The 14,105-nt window shown below is 40.9% G+C and overlaps 1 long non-coding RNA gene across 1 annotated transcript; it reads left to right on the forward strand.

The window, feature by feature from the left end:
* Positions 1-1,711: 1,711 nt before the first annotated feature.
* On the forward strand, positions 1,712-12,547 carry LOC109616730. Its single transcript, XR_002197968.3, has 5 exons — positions 1,712-1,824; positions 7,933-8,026; positions 11,218-11,540; positions 12,230-12,338; positions 12,420-12,547. It is a non-coding gene; the product is annotated as an uncharacterized LOC109616730 (long non-coding RNA).
* Positions 12,548-14,105: the final 1,558 nt, after the last annotated feature.

The following is a 14,105-nucleotide window of genomic DNA, read 5'->3' on the forward strand; positions in this document are numbered from 1 at the left end:
CCCTTTGTGCACCTGTAGTACTGTATTCATTCGTTTTCTATCATGCGTTGTTGAACTGCATGTGAACTGGCACCAAACAGGTCTGCAGCCGCCTGCAACCCTAGATGTAAATCTTAGCTAGCTAGCTAATATGCACCTCATTATTTTAAGTGGTCATGATTTGTTCAATTATACTTCTGACATAACTCATTACAGTACAGACTGCTGTAATATTATATTCATATATATTACCAAGCTAAAGTCTTGTTAGCTAGGCCTGGTAGCTACACTAGCTAATTTGGCCAACGTTAACATTGTGATGTGATGGACACGAAACCTTTCATTGTGGCCAGAAACTTTACAGTACATGAAAATGTACTGTCAGAATAGCCTCTTTTCTCTATCCTGAACAAATCCTCTTTTGCCACTGGCCGTTTTAATAGTTAATTGGCCATTCGTGAATGACATTGATACAGTTAAACTGACTAACGTTTCTTACTAAGTTTACCTCCACCACAAATAGCAGCTATGTATTTTGTTTGCCACTGGCCGTTTTAACAGCGTATTAGCCAGTAATAATCTTTACCGGTATCTACTAACTTACTGGAATAGTCATAAGAACTGAGCAATTGCTCATTCATTAATGACATTTATACAATAACTATCAATTAAGGCGAGGATAACTAACTTTTTCATCAAGTGAAAAGACGAAAGAATCATGGAATCTACCAGAAATCATTAATAAATGTCGTTGCTCTCAATAAATTTGAGCTTAGGTCTTCCATATGAGAGGCACTGTCTTCAACCACTACGCCACAGTTTAACACTCCATTGAGGACTGTGTTAAACAGACTAACATTTCTTATTACATTTACCTCCACAACAAATAGCATTTATGAACTGTATTGCTTTTGCCACTGGCCGTTTTAATAGCTTATTAGCCAGTAGGAGGCTTACTAGTATCTACTAACTTGTACAGTTTCAGCCAGCAAAGTTTTGGTCAGTATGGAATAATTCACAATGCATACTTTGCTTCGCCTGTGAGGAGATAAGAACGCGGGACCTATAGTTCACAAGACCACTTCTCTATGCTATTTAACAAGGGGCAGTCAGTCAGTCAGTCAGTCAGTAAGAGACATTCGCTGTTCTTAGCCAGCTCTACTTTATTTCCTTATATTATTTTCTCGTTGTTTTATGTTTGGGAAACATTGGACAGTCTAAGGTCTCGGTCTTGATCTTGCTTTTTGTGCTCAAAGTTAATTTTGACACAGGACATGCATTCATGTAGCTTGTAGTTCCCACGAACAATAGGCTAAGTAATATACATTATTCATAACATAATCCAATCAGTAGATATGATTACAGTGGGGTTAACATTATTAAAAGGTTAGGCTGGATAATGATTTCATTTATATATAATGTCTGCTATAGCAGGGGTTACTTGCATCATAGTTATGACACACACAAAATGTATGGTCGCATTTGGTGTTATTGTTTGTTTGAAATGGAGATAAATTACATATATTGCAGACACTTACTACCGTTGCTGTTGCAGTCACGTGGTTGCATTGCGTTCAGGTTTGCCAAATGGGGAAGTTTCCCGCTCATCTAAAAAATATTTAATAACAGTGTGTGTGCAAAAATGTGATTGGGCAGCTCAGTTTACACATAGGGTTTTATAGAAAAAATTGCGTTCAGGCATTTTTTTTCTGGAATCAACGGGTGATTGTGCAGTTTACAGTCAATCTGGTAACACTGATTGTGTTGGGAATTTATATGATCCAAACACCTGCACTATCTCATAACTGTTGAAGTTAAAGCCATGTCATTTATCCTGTTTTCCAGGTCAGTAAAGTACAAAAATATACTGGAAATGTCGATACAATTTGATAACTTGCCTGTTACAGTGTATGTAGAGACTTGGAAAAGCATAGTAATTTCTTGACTATGAACTAGACAGAAAACCCATGTTGAATGTAAAATGGCATGATCTTGTTGGCATTCCTTTGGAAAAAACGAATTTGTTCCTGTGACGTACTCCTGTACATCTTTATTTTTAAAAATATTAATATAATTAGGATTCATATAATAGAATTTTGGAACTGTATTGTTTGCGAACTTTGGAATTGTTGCTCTGTAAAGGACATTGTCAGGAGTGTTGTTGTTGCACTATTAGCGATTAGCTAGTCCCGGCATTAGCTTGCTTCGGTTGGTTATCAGCTGGCTGCAGTTAGCTGTATGCTGGCTCCAGTCAAGTGTTTGTTAGTTTCAGTTAGCACTTTGTTAGCAAGCTCAGCCATGTCCTATTTGCGTTAACATTAAGGTCATTTGAAACTGTCTCATCCTTCTACTAGAGTTTACTACACTAACTGAACATGAAGGTATTTTACACATAGGTACAAAATTACTGCTGTATAAGCACTAAAAACGTCCGATGTAAAAGGGCTTGACAAAATACAATTTGATTGACTGATTGATTGATGTGACTGATTATTACTTTACTGTTTCCACTTCCACTGAAAATACAATACTTATCTCTTCCTTCATCATGCCCATGTGTCCAGAGTGGTTGTCTTACAAACTGTCTTTATGGCCTGTACTTATAGTTAATCCTGTAATTCTTGAAGGGAGGAATATTAACAATGACTATCTTATGACCCAATGGTACAGTAGCTACAAATCATTAAGAACTGATACCTCACTATTAGGTAACTATTTTGTGTCCCCTTAAGTAAAGTGATGAATCATCCTATCTTAACAATGATGAACTAATAACCCATTGGTGGCTATAAACCATTAATAACTGATAATTCACCATTAGTTAATTATTGTTCTGTCCCCCTAAGTAAAGTGATGAATTATCCTATCTTAATAATCATTAACTAGTGACCCATTGGTAGCTCAAAACATTTTAGAACTGATACTTCACCGTGAGTTAAAATAAATGAATTATTTTACACTATCATTATCTAGCCTACCTTATAATGCATTGAATAATTTGATTATGTTATGAATAGCATTTACGACATGTCCTGTGTCAACATTAACAAATGACAGTACACACTGTTAGTTAATGCATTTGTAAATCATTAATGAAAGTAAGGGTTATGATTATTAACCGTTTGTTTATGTCTTTGTCCATCATTTGTTCACGTTAATTACTATATTTGTTAATGGTAGTTCATGTACCCTTATCGGAACGTGTTACCCCATATGCCTTTGACCTAGGCTTTGGGATAGTTAACAGGCCAGGACCAGAGGGCCCAATGTATCTATTGGGTTCATATTTCTACAATTATGTCTGTCATGTATTGCGGTGCACATTTGTGAGTTGATTTAAAAACAAATGCATTTATTTAAACATGAATTCTAAAGCTGAAAGATAGGATTTAAAAACTGGAGTTATATGTTCAATATGCATTTTAGTCAGTACTAACGCATTTTAGTCAGTACTAATGCTGTTTTAAAAAAAAAATGTGTTGTTCCATGACATCATCTGTGCAAACCGAGTTTGAAAAAAGATGGAAAACTCTGTCTCAGTAAAATACTGCTTCTTAACTTTTTGATAGCGAAGAAAAAACTAAAATCCCTTGAAATTAAGTTTAAACGCTCTGCATTCTGACAAAGTTCCACACATTCCACTCAAGCTCCAATAATGATCTGGCTCCGGCCTATTCTATTAATTTAGAATGTAGTCAAAAAAATGCATTGATTGTGTTGCATTAGGTCTAGATTCTAAATCGGGCACATCAAGTAAATTAGTTATGCAGTGATTCTGTTATTTTTCTCAAAAATTTCTCAGTATATTTTCACCCACAGAAGTCCTAGATCCAATAGAGGTGGGCTGTCATTGCCACTGGGATGCCCTCCCTCCAGTGCCTCTCGGGGGGCGGTGTCACTGGCTTGTTGTTTTCTCTCAGTTGCGCACTTGTTCGATTGGGCTGTACTCTGCTGGCAATACTCGGCCCTCATTCAGGGGGGTTGCGGTTGGTGGGTGTTCCTTTGGTTGATGCTTGGCAATGTGGGTGGATTGATTTCCTGCCTGTTGGGCCCTATCCAGGGCCTCCCCCAGATAGGGCCACAGTGTCGCCGGACTCCCCCGCCTCAGTCCCAAGGTCTTATGCTGCTATATTATTGTCCTTATGCTGCCTATTATTGTCAGTTCTCCTTCTCCACTATAAATCCTTGTTGATATGAGGAATGCATTTTCTGAATTTTCCTAGTCTCCTCCCGTTTTGAACTTAGGAGGGCATGAGGTCCTGGCCCACATCTGCGGAGTACCTGGCTTGAAAGACACGTTGCTGTCCCTGTCCAAAGTCCTCCTGATTGTGTTGCAGATCAAGACGATACCCGACGATTTCAGCTGCCTCTGTGCTGACACCTCCCCCTCCTCCGTGTTGTCCCTTTCCTTGTCCATCTGGTCATGTTTCCGACCTGGACTAAGTTTAAATAGGCTCTGGACCCACATGCATTTATTAATTATTATAATTATACTCTTAATATGTTCACCCGGCACAGCCAGAAGAGGACTGGTCACCCTTCTGAGCCTGGGTCCTCTCTAGGTTTCTTCCTAAATTTCGGCCTTCTTAGGGAGTTTTTCTTAGCCACTGAAATTCAACACTAATGTTATATGCTCCTTGGGGTTTAAGGCCAGGTGTAAAAGCACTTTATAAAAAGGGCTTTATAAATACATTTGATTGATTGATTGATTGAGCCACGATAAGCCACTGTTTTCTGCTAATTGTAGGTTAATTTTGTTTACCTGTTTTGGACACTTTTGTGTAACATTTTGTGTTCTTTTGGGCAATTTTGTGTACCTTATCAGGGTTCTTTAAGATAGGTTTAGGGAGTTTTATCATGGCTAGTAAGATCCCTCTCATGATTCGCAAGCATATTATGTCCACCCATTTGCTAGGCACATCTTGAAGGCCAGGTGGAAATATCACAAACCCTCCTTTGCAATTGTTCATTTCCTGAAATTCACCAAACTCAAAACCAAAATGGCCAAGTTGCATCTGGACAGGCCTGTAACATCTGGACACCTGGGCCTCAGCCTAAATCTGTCTCATGGTGGTGGGATTCAGTTCCCTTTGAGCATTCGCCTCTATAAACCAGCAGATTAGGACTTTCATTTATTGGGGCTAGAAGTGTGCCAAAATAGCGCTTGAGAAGCTCCCCTCATCTAGAGTGCAGGATAAGGGTAGTGTGAGCTCAGATGAGAATACCTCTTGAGAGCCTGAGGGGTCTTTCAGAAACTTTACATTCAAACCATTTACCATTGCTTGTCCAATCCGCAGGCACATTTAAAGACGTTGTGGTAGACTAGCATTAGTCCATGCGCATGTTTTCGATGGGCATGCACCTTGTAAGACCTTGTCTGGAGGTGTACAGATGGAGATGATTGTCCTCAACCATTTTCATTTTATTTATCGTTTTATTACATTTTTGCTTGTTGCTATTATAAACAGGTTTCCAAAACAAAAACACAGTAACAGGTTATGTGATGTCAGACTTTTATCCAATCAGCATTTATGATTCAAACTTCCAGAATATAGATTTTAGCCCCTGCCAATGGGAAGACACCACATTTCTGTGATTTGGCAGATTACTACGCAGTGTTAGAGGGAGATATTTGTTCCAGAATGGTTACAGTTTGTTGTATACATCACATCATTCAGCTTAGCTGTTTAAGGACTGATAATCATGAAGTGCATTGTTTGACTAGATTGCTGTTGTTACCAACATGGCATACAGTACTAAGCCTGTTCTAAATCTGAGTGAGTTATCTACCTGTTTGACCCTAGCCTGCCTTTGTTTTTTTTTAAGTTTGGCTAGTCTTTCTGTACTTTTGCCTCAGCTTTTTCCCTGTACTGACCAGTTTATAGTTCTAGGACAGTCTGCCTTTAGCTCATTTCTTTTTGTTCTGTTGCCCTGTTCTTACCTGGATTACCTGTGTATTGACCTCTGCCGGTTCTCCTGACCAAGTCTATTGCCTGCCTCTGGATTTGTTTATTAAAACTACTGTACCTTTGCACGCTCTGCAATTGGGACCAAAACATCTGCCTCCGAGTCATATTCTTACAAAAGCCACTAGTTCTACGCTGCTTTATTATTTTGCTAGGAGACTTGGGTCAGCCTGTCCTGTCTTTATTTTAGCTAAAACGCCAACAACCCCTAAACAACGATTCACTTGGGTGTTACACGTTCCACTGGGAGGACTGTCCTCTAGCCAAAACCCGAGGAAACCTAGTGACTACGCCACCCTCAGGACGGAGAGTTTTTTCTACCCCCTGTGCATAAACTGTTGTTGTTGATGGCTCTTTTGGGTTTCTGGGCTGGTTGTCTGTATAAACACTTAGTGTTAACTGTTGTTTGTATAAACACTTTTTTATAAGGCTTTATAAAATACATTTGATTGAATTTAAGCTCCAAGTTGTTATGTTGCATTTGTTTATGCGACTGGGGACAAGTGGTAGTCTGAAAAGTATGCTTAGGTATCCTTGTGAATCCGATGAATACTATCTTTAACTTCCTGGTATCCTGTTTAACCTTAGTGTGGAATCTGATCATTAATAATGAAGTATTCACATGGCATTATGACAATATAAATGTATAGTTCATTGGAAGACAAATGCGCCTAAATAATGGGAACAAAAACGCATATATGTTTAGATTATCTCTCTATAGGTTGCGCTCTGCCAAAACTCGGGAATGTGAAATGTTTGCATTGACCATCTGGCATGGGGGTTTGAGATGCACTCTTTGCTAGATGGACACGCCCTTCAATGTATACAGTTGCACGTTTGTGATCTCCCCAGAGTGGCTCGATGGTTTTAAGGTCAGGAGACTGTGATGGCCTCTCCAGAACCTTCACCTTTTTCTGCTGTAACCACTGGAGGGTCAACTTGGCCTTGTGCTTAGGGTCATTGTCATGCCCCCAAAACATCAGTGAGCTACCACCATGCTTCACAGTGGGGATAGTATTCTGTTCACTATAAGCCTTGTTGACCCCTTTCCAAACATAGCGCTTATGTTTGTGTCCATAAAGCATTATTTTGGTCTTGTCACTCCAAATTGTGTCAGAAGCTTTGCGGCATGTCAATGTATTGTTGGGCATATTGTAACCAGGCTTTTTTGTGGCATTGGCACAGTAAAGGCTTCTTTCTGGCAACTCAACCACGCAGCTAATTTTTGTAGCTCAAGTATTGTCGTATTGTGCTCCTTGAAATAACCACACCATCTTTTTCCAGAGCAGCCTATATTTCTCCTGAGGTTACCTGTGGGTTTTTCTTTGTATCCCGAACAATTCTTCTGGCTGTTTTGGCTTAAATCTTTCTTGGTCTACTTGACCTTGGCTTGGTATCAAGAGACCTCAAGAGATTCCAAATCTTCATAAGTGATTGGACAGTAGGGTAACTTGGAGGAAGAATTAAGGGAAATCTGTATTTTCTGACTGAAAAAAGCAATGTTTGGTCAGATTTATATATGAACAAAATGACTACAGTCAGACAAATACATTTGGGGAAAAAATATTGGGCAGAATTATTCAATTTTATAAAAATTTTTTAACTATGTAAATGGGGAAAATGCTTTTTTTTTTACCCACAATTAAGATGTATTCCATATATAGATGTCAAAATCACTGTCCTTAAATATCAGTCATGATCAGTCATATTTTCTAAATCAATGCCAATATTTCACTATTTCACAACCGTATATCAGCCAATAACCTGCTTTACGGTGAGAAAATGTTGGAACGTTCATTGAAAAGGACAACTCTGCTGCATTATTCCAATAAGTATTGAATGTATTTTCTCCCTTGATTTGTGCAGGTTCTCTACTATTTACTCTCTGCACGTAACCGCTAAATTCTATCATAGGGGAGACATGAGCCCTTGGACCATGCCTCAGGACTACCTGGCTTAAATGACTCATTGCTATCCCTGTCCAAAGTTCTCCTGGTTGTGCTGCAGGTCAAGTTGCTGCCTGATGACTCCTACGGCCACTGCCCACACCTCACCCGATTGTCCATGTCCTTGTCTATCTGGTAAAGCAGCTGACTTGGATCTTGTTTAAATGCATTTATTGCCCTGCTTGTCATATGGTTATGCAAAAAAAAAAGACATGGCACAAAATGTCAACTACACTTATAATGTTCACCCAGCGCAGCCAGAATAGGACTGGCCACCCCTCAGAGTCTGGTTCCACAAAATAGTTTGACACTACAATGTTTCTTAGCCACTGTGCATTAACTCTCATTGCTTGCTCTTTGGGATTTTAGACAGGCTATCAGTAAAAGCACACTGTGACAACTGCTGATGTAAAAAGGGCTTTATAAAGTACACTTTATAGATTGACATATCCAGTCGTGGACATGAACTAATTTACTTTGTAAATATTTAAAAAAGGTGAACTGCCTCTATTTAAATAACCATGCTATTCTTGTTACTTAATAACATATAAAATCATAGAGAACTTAGAAACTAATCAGTTGCCACATTGCTTGTCTTGATGACTCACTGGCTGAGAGCTTCTCATGACAAAGCTTTAACCCTAGCGGTGTGTGTGGGGGTGAGCAACAATTTGTTTTTCCAAAACTTCCTTCTCTGATCTTTAACTAAATGATAGCATAGCCAGAAGTAATTATGGCTTCCTTCCGGAACTTGAGGTTAAACAGATCTACTGTAAGTTGAGCTTAGTGCTCCATTTAAAGGTCGTGCTACAGGGTTTGGTTTGACACCGGAAGGAAATTACCTGTACAGCTCTGCAATATATTGTGTTCTGTCACCTTTGGCCTGTAACTTAGCAACCCCTTACAAAAAACGTAATAATATAATGTCAGCTTTGTCTGCTATTTTCTAACCTCAGCTTAGACTATTGCACACAGTGCAACCAGTACAATCAGGACTCATCATCAATCAAAGTTGGCTTTAGTGGGAGAGAACATATCATTTCATGAGATTGACATTACTGACTATTAACTGTCTCTTTATTTTAGGAAATCAAAATAATGGAAGGTGTGGCTCCAAAAGTAGCAGTGTTTCTAACGATAAAACCATTTCATATTACAAAAGAGAATTGAACCAGTTGGTTCAGTACTAAATGTCATGTTCCTTGCTGGCTAGCTGCTATAGTAGTACCATTACTTCATCACAACTAACAAGTTGTAATGAATCATTTACAACATTAACAACTACAAGGTAGAGATTGGTGCACACAACATGCGGGGGAAAGAGATGTGCACAACATGCGGGGGAAAGAGATGTGCACAACATGCGGGGGAAAGAGATGTGCACAACATGCGGGGGAAAGAGATGTGCACATTTGGGGTGAAGTGTATCTGCGTAATTTGCCATTTTCACTATTTGTACCTGCTTGACTAACTATGATTTTGTCTGTGTTTCTGCACACCCTGATACATTACTTAAACAGTAAAATCATTTGAACCGCTAAAATGAACGGACATCCAAGGTCTTGCAGAGACCATGTCATTAAGCTCAACATCTAATATTAAAAAAAGTATTTGCACTTCACTCAAGACTGCATACAGCAAGAACTGTTTAGAACATTTGTTTACAGTATATTAAAAATGTTCCACTTTAAAATAAAATGTTACCATTTCTAATGTTGGTTTAAGGCCAAACAATTTGTATTTACTTCAGTAATAAGAGAATAACACAACTGTGATGAAGCAGCTGATTTTAATTTTGAAAAACAGAATTGGTTTGGAAACATCCAGTATAATTCATCACTGATTCTTTCAAAAGAACAAGGAAATCAGTGATGAATTATACTGGATGTTTCCCTCCTTCAACATTATACTATGCTTACATTTCATACAGAACTGAACTAAAAGGCTGATTAACAAATGGTAACCAGCTGTAGCTCCAGCAGCCCCATTCATCCAAATCATGGAAATTATAACTCCTTAAGGTAAATAGCAGTCAAAAACCAGGGGTGGAAAAGGTGACAGTGTTGTGACTCAGCTCCAAAACATGCTGCAACACTGAAGGGCCTTTTCAAGAGCAGTTACAGTAAAATCACTGCGTGGCCTTTGCCAAACAAAGTCTGATGTTTCCCCTCTGAAACGTTGTGCCGAAAATATATATTTTTGCCATGAATATGGATGACAAAGTTGTTGTGGAGTCACTATGGCTACCGGTTATGGCATTAATGATTTCCATCTGTCAATTAAAGGCAAACGTTGAAATTTCAATGGTAGGCATTGTTCAGTATGATTGGTGAGTCAGTGAACCACCAGAGTTGGGAGGTTGTGCGGCTGCACTTGGCAATGAGAAAGGGAGATGTGATACACCAGAAGCCAGTACAGCATTTACTGTTGGAAAGATTAGTTGTCCAAGAATCTCAATATGTGGGTGAGCCCATAAAGTTACTTGGATGAATGTCTTAGAAAATCTAAATGTGCTGCTAAAGTGAAATATGCATGAAATTATCAAATAAACAAAAATAAGCAACTAAAACAGCAAAAAAAAAGTGCTGGCACACAGAAAATGACAACCTCTGTTCAATGAGACACAAGACACAAAACGTCCTTGCTACTTTAACCCATCCACTTTAAAATCTCCACCCTTACCTTCCACAGTTGCCCCCCAACTTACAACCTCTCCAAAACATTTTCCATCCACCCCCTATTCTCCAGATGTTACACCAGCTGCTCCTGACCTCTACCCACCAGCTCCTCAACGCCACCCACTACATTCCAGGGGACTTTTCTTGACTCAGCATAAATTAGTCTGCAAGCTGTTTACCATTCAAAACAAAAAATCTTACTTTTGCAGTTAGTTAGTTGGCTAATACATTGGAAAACGAATTGTATATAAGTGATTGCAAAATAAAAATGTAACAGATAGAGTAACACTGTAATGCATATGTGTTAAATTATAGTTGTTTGATAGCCATTTGAGACCTAGCTGTCTAGCTATAAAGTAACATTGCCCGATTCATGAAAGAAATTAGCGAAGGTTAAGTGATAGTGCAGGTCTACATTCTGGAAAATATTATACTGTATCAGAATTCCTGAGTTGAGATTGAGGTCTGTGTATGTATTTTTTATTAATGTTGTTTTCTTAGTTAAAACTGTGCAATCACCAAACAGCTTGTTATTACTTCATAAAAAAAAATATATATTTTTACAGACATAAATGAACCCCTTCTTGTATGGTGGAAACTACGAGCACAACCTTCGCTGTACAAGCTTTTTTTGCTATGTCTTCACAGGGCTCCTGGGAAAGGCTTATCTTCCAATCTTCTCCTTTTCCTCCATGCTGGTTCCTGGATGGTGCCCTTGCTTGATAGGAATCTCTCCATGATGTTGCCTGTTCGTGGCTGAATGGCCAGTGCTTGGCAGGGCACCTTCCCAGTCATAAGTCTCCCATGGAGAAGAGATGTGAGACTCTCATGACAAAGCTATTGCACACTCCTCTTCCAGACCTTGCAAACCAGTCCTGGAGACATGTTGTTACTCAGCGTGGAAGCAGAAGAAGGCGGCCGTGTGCAGCTGAGACCATGATCCTGTTTTATGAACTGTTTTATGCACACTGGTAGGATATCAACATTGATGAATACCACTGGTGCTTGTGCACAACCAAGGGCCCGGGACAGAATTGAATGTTCAGTACCCAAAACCCAGGCCCAAAAAAAAAAATATAGTTATGATATTACTGTTCAAAAAATCAGGCCATAATCAAATCACTTTGTTTTCAACACAGGTAATAAACTAGGCTATGTCACATCTTTTCAATTCATAACCTACTCAGTCACAATCTGCCATTACTTCACTGCTACACATATTTTGACATTCTCTTTTAGATTTGTCCTTCCATCTCTGTGCTCCTTGTTTTGGTTGTGTGGTGGCAGTGTTTTAGCCAGATAGCTACTGTAGTTAGACACATTTATTTTGGTTAAATTTGAACACTTTTTTTTAAAGCTGCAATAGGATATTTTTCAGTAAAAAAGCAATTACAGCATTTTGTAATTACTCACTGGTCAGAAAGCGGTTCCGCACTAATGCCTGATAGAGAATGACATTCTGAAAAAATTATGAAAAATGTCCTGTTCCAAAAAAAGGTGCTAGAGTTTGATGTTATTCTTAGCCTTGCTAATGTTAGCTTAGGGTTCCTGGTAGCTAGCTACAGAGAGTTTGTCATCCTGGTCTCTAGTTGCCATTATAGTTTCTTACAGTAAGCAAATTTCACTCCCTATAATGTACTTATGCTATAAATTCATTCAGGTAAAGTGCCCTATTACCTATCACACACCTGTTCCCGCTTGGCTCATCACCGGCTGTATGTCTGAGGAGCCCTGACGACCCGTCCCTGCCGGATCGTTGATCCACATTCGTATGTATTACGGCTCAGTACAAAATCCTGAAATACGCCTTGCTATTCGATCTAAACTATCTTGTCTCCCTGTGACTATAGGAATCTTCCTGACGACCATCAACAGCTCGTGGACCGACCTCCTGCACGCCCACTACTACTCTGCCTACTCCCTGCCTGTACCTCTGCCGCCAGCCCGTGTACCAACCTCCTGCCCGCCCACTACTACTCTGCCTACTACCTGCCTGTGCCTCCGCCGCCAGCCCGTGTACCACACCCTCTGCTTGCCCACGACAATCCTGGCCCTGCTCCTGCCCTCGAACCTACCCCTCTCCTTCCTCGATCTTCCCCTCTCATATTAAACTCATTTTTGCACTTCACTCATCCGGTCTGCATTTGGGTTCTTTTCAGTGCTGAAAAAATAATAAATTGACATTCCACTAAAACTGAACTTTTGTTTTTAGGCTGAAGAAATCCTACCTAGTGCCGTTTAATGCTGTTGTTAGGGTATCACTCTGATTGGCTGTTGGTAGAACAAACCATTTTTATAGAAATAGGTTGAATCTTAATGATGTATAAAAAAAAACAAAGCGAAAAAACATGAAACACTTCATCAATGCAATTCTTCTGCTCAATAACTGTGTAACTTTCTCGATAATACTAATATTGTCAGATTAATTAATAATTATATTTAAGCCAACCAAATGGACCCCCCCAGGCCTGGGCCTGGGACAACGTTCACAGTTGTCCCCCCTGTCCACATCACTGTGCAGAACCTATTTGCATTTTGTCACACTCCTAATTAACCAGATATTTTCAGAATCATCCCTTGACATAGCACAAAATTGACGGATCTAACTAAGACATCTATCTGAGACAGTTATGTGCTATAGTGTAGCCTGTTAGTTAGACTGCATGCCGATATTATTTAATAATCGCTCCATTGGCTAGGTTGACAGAGGATAATTAGAACAGTTCACGTGTCTTTAGTAGTGGGAATTACTATATTCTGTTGTTCAAAACAGACCCTCCGCCGGCTCCTGACCCTCCGCCGGCTCTCCTGGCTCCTGACCCTCCGCCGGCTCCAGACCCTCCGCCGGCTCTCCCAGCTCCTGACCCTCCGCCGGCTCCTGACCCTCCACCCGCTCTCCCGGCTCCTGACCCTCCGCCGGCTTCGCCTCCCCGGCCTGTCCCAGCCGCTCCACCGGCTCTCCCGGCTCCTGGCCCTCCAACGGCTCCTGACCCTCCTGATCCTCCTGACCCTCTCCCGGCTCCTGACCCTCCACCGGCTCCTGACCCTCCGCCGGCGCCAGACACTCCGCCGGCTCTCCCGGCTCCTGTCCCTCCGCCGGCTCCGCCTCCCCGGCCTCCCCCGGCCGCTCCACCGGCTCTCCCGGCTCTCCCGGCTCCTGGTCCTCCGCCTCCCCGGCCTGTCCCGGACGCTCTGCCGCCTTCTCCCGTTCCGGCCTCAGCGGCGTCCTCTCCGGTTCCGGCGGCTCCCTTGCCCTCTCCAGTTCCGGAGGCTTCCTCGCCTTCTCCGGTTCCGATGGCTCCGCCTCCTCTGCCTGGTCCGCCGGCTTCGCCTCCCCCGCCTGGTCCGCTGGCTCCGCCCTGCCCTGGTTGGTGGGGGTGCGGTTTTCAAACAGCCACGTCATCTCCCGCTTTCCCCGGTTTACTTTTCATACACAAACGCATTCCGGACTTGTCTTGTCTCTGATTATCACCCATACCTGGTCCCAATCCGGTCGTTAGTATGTGTTTAAATGTTGCTCCTCTGCTCCCCTCATT

This window comes from Esox lucius, chromosome 16, assembly GCF_011004845.1.
Source record: "Esox lucius isolate fEsoLuc1 chromosome 16, fEsoLuc1.pri, whole genome shotgun sequence".
NCBI lineage: Eukaryota > Metazoa > Chordata > Actinopteri > Esociformes > Esocidae > Esox > Esox lucius.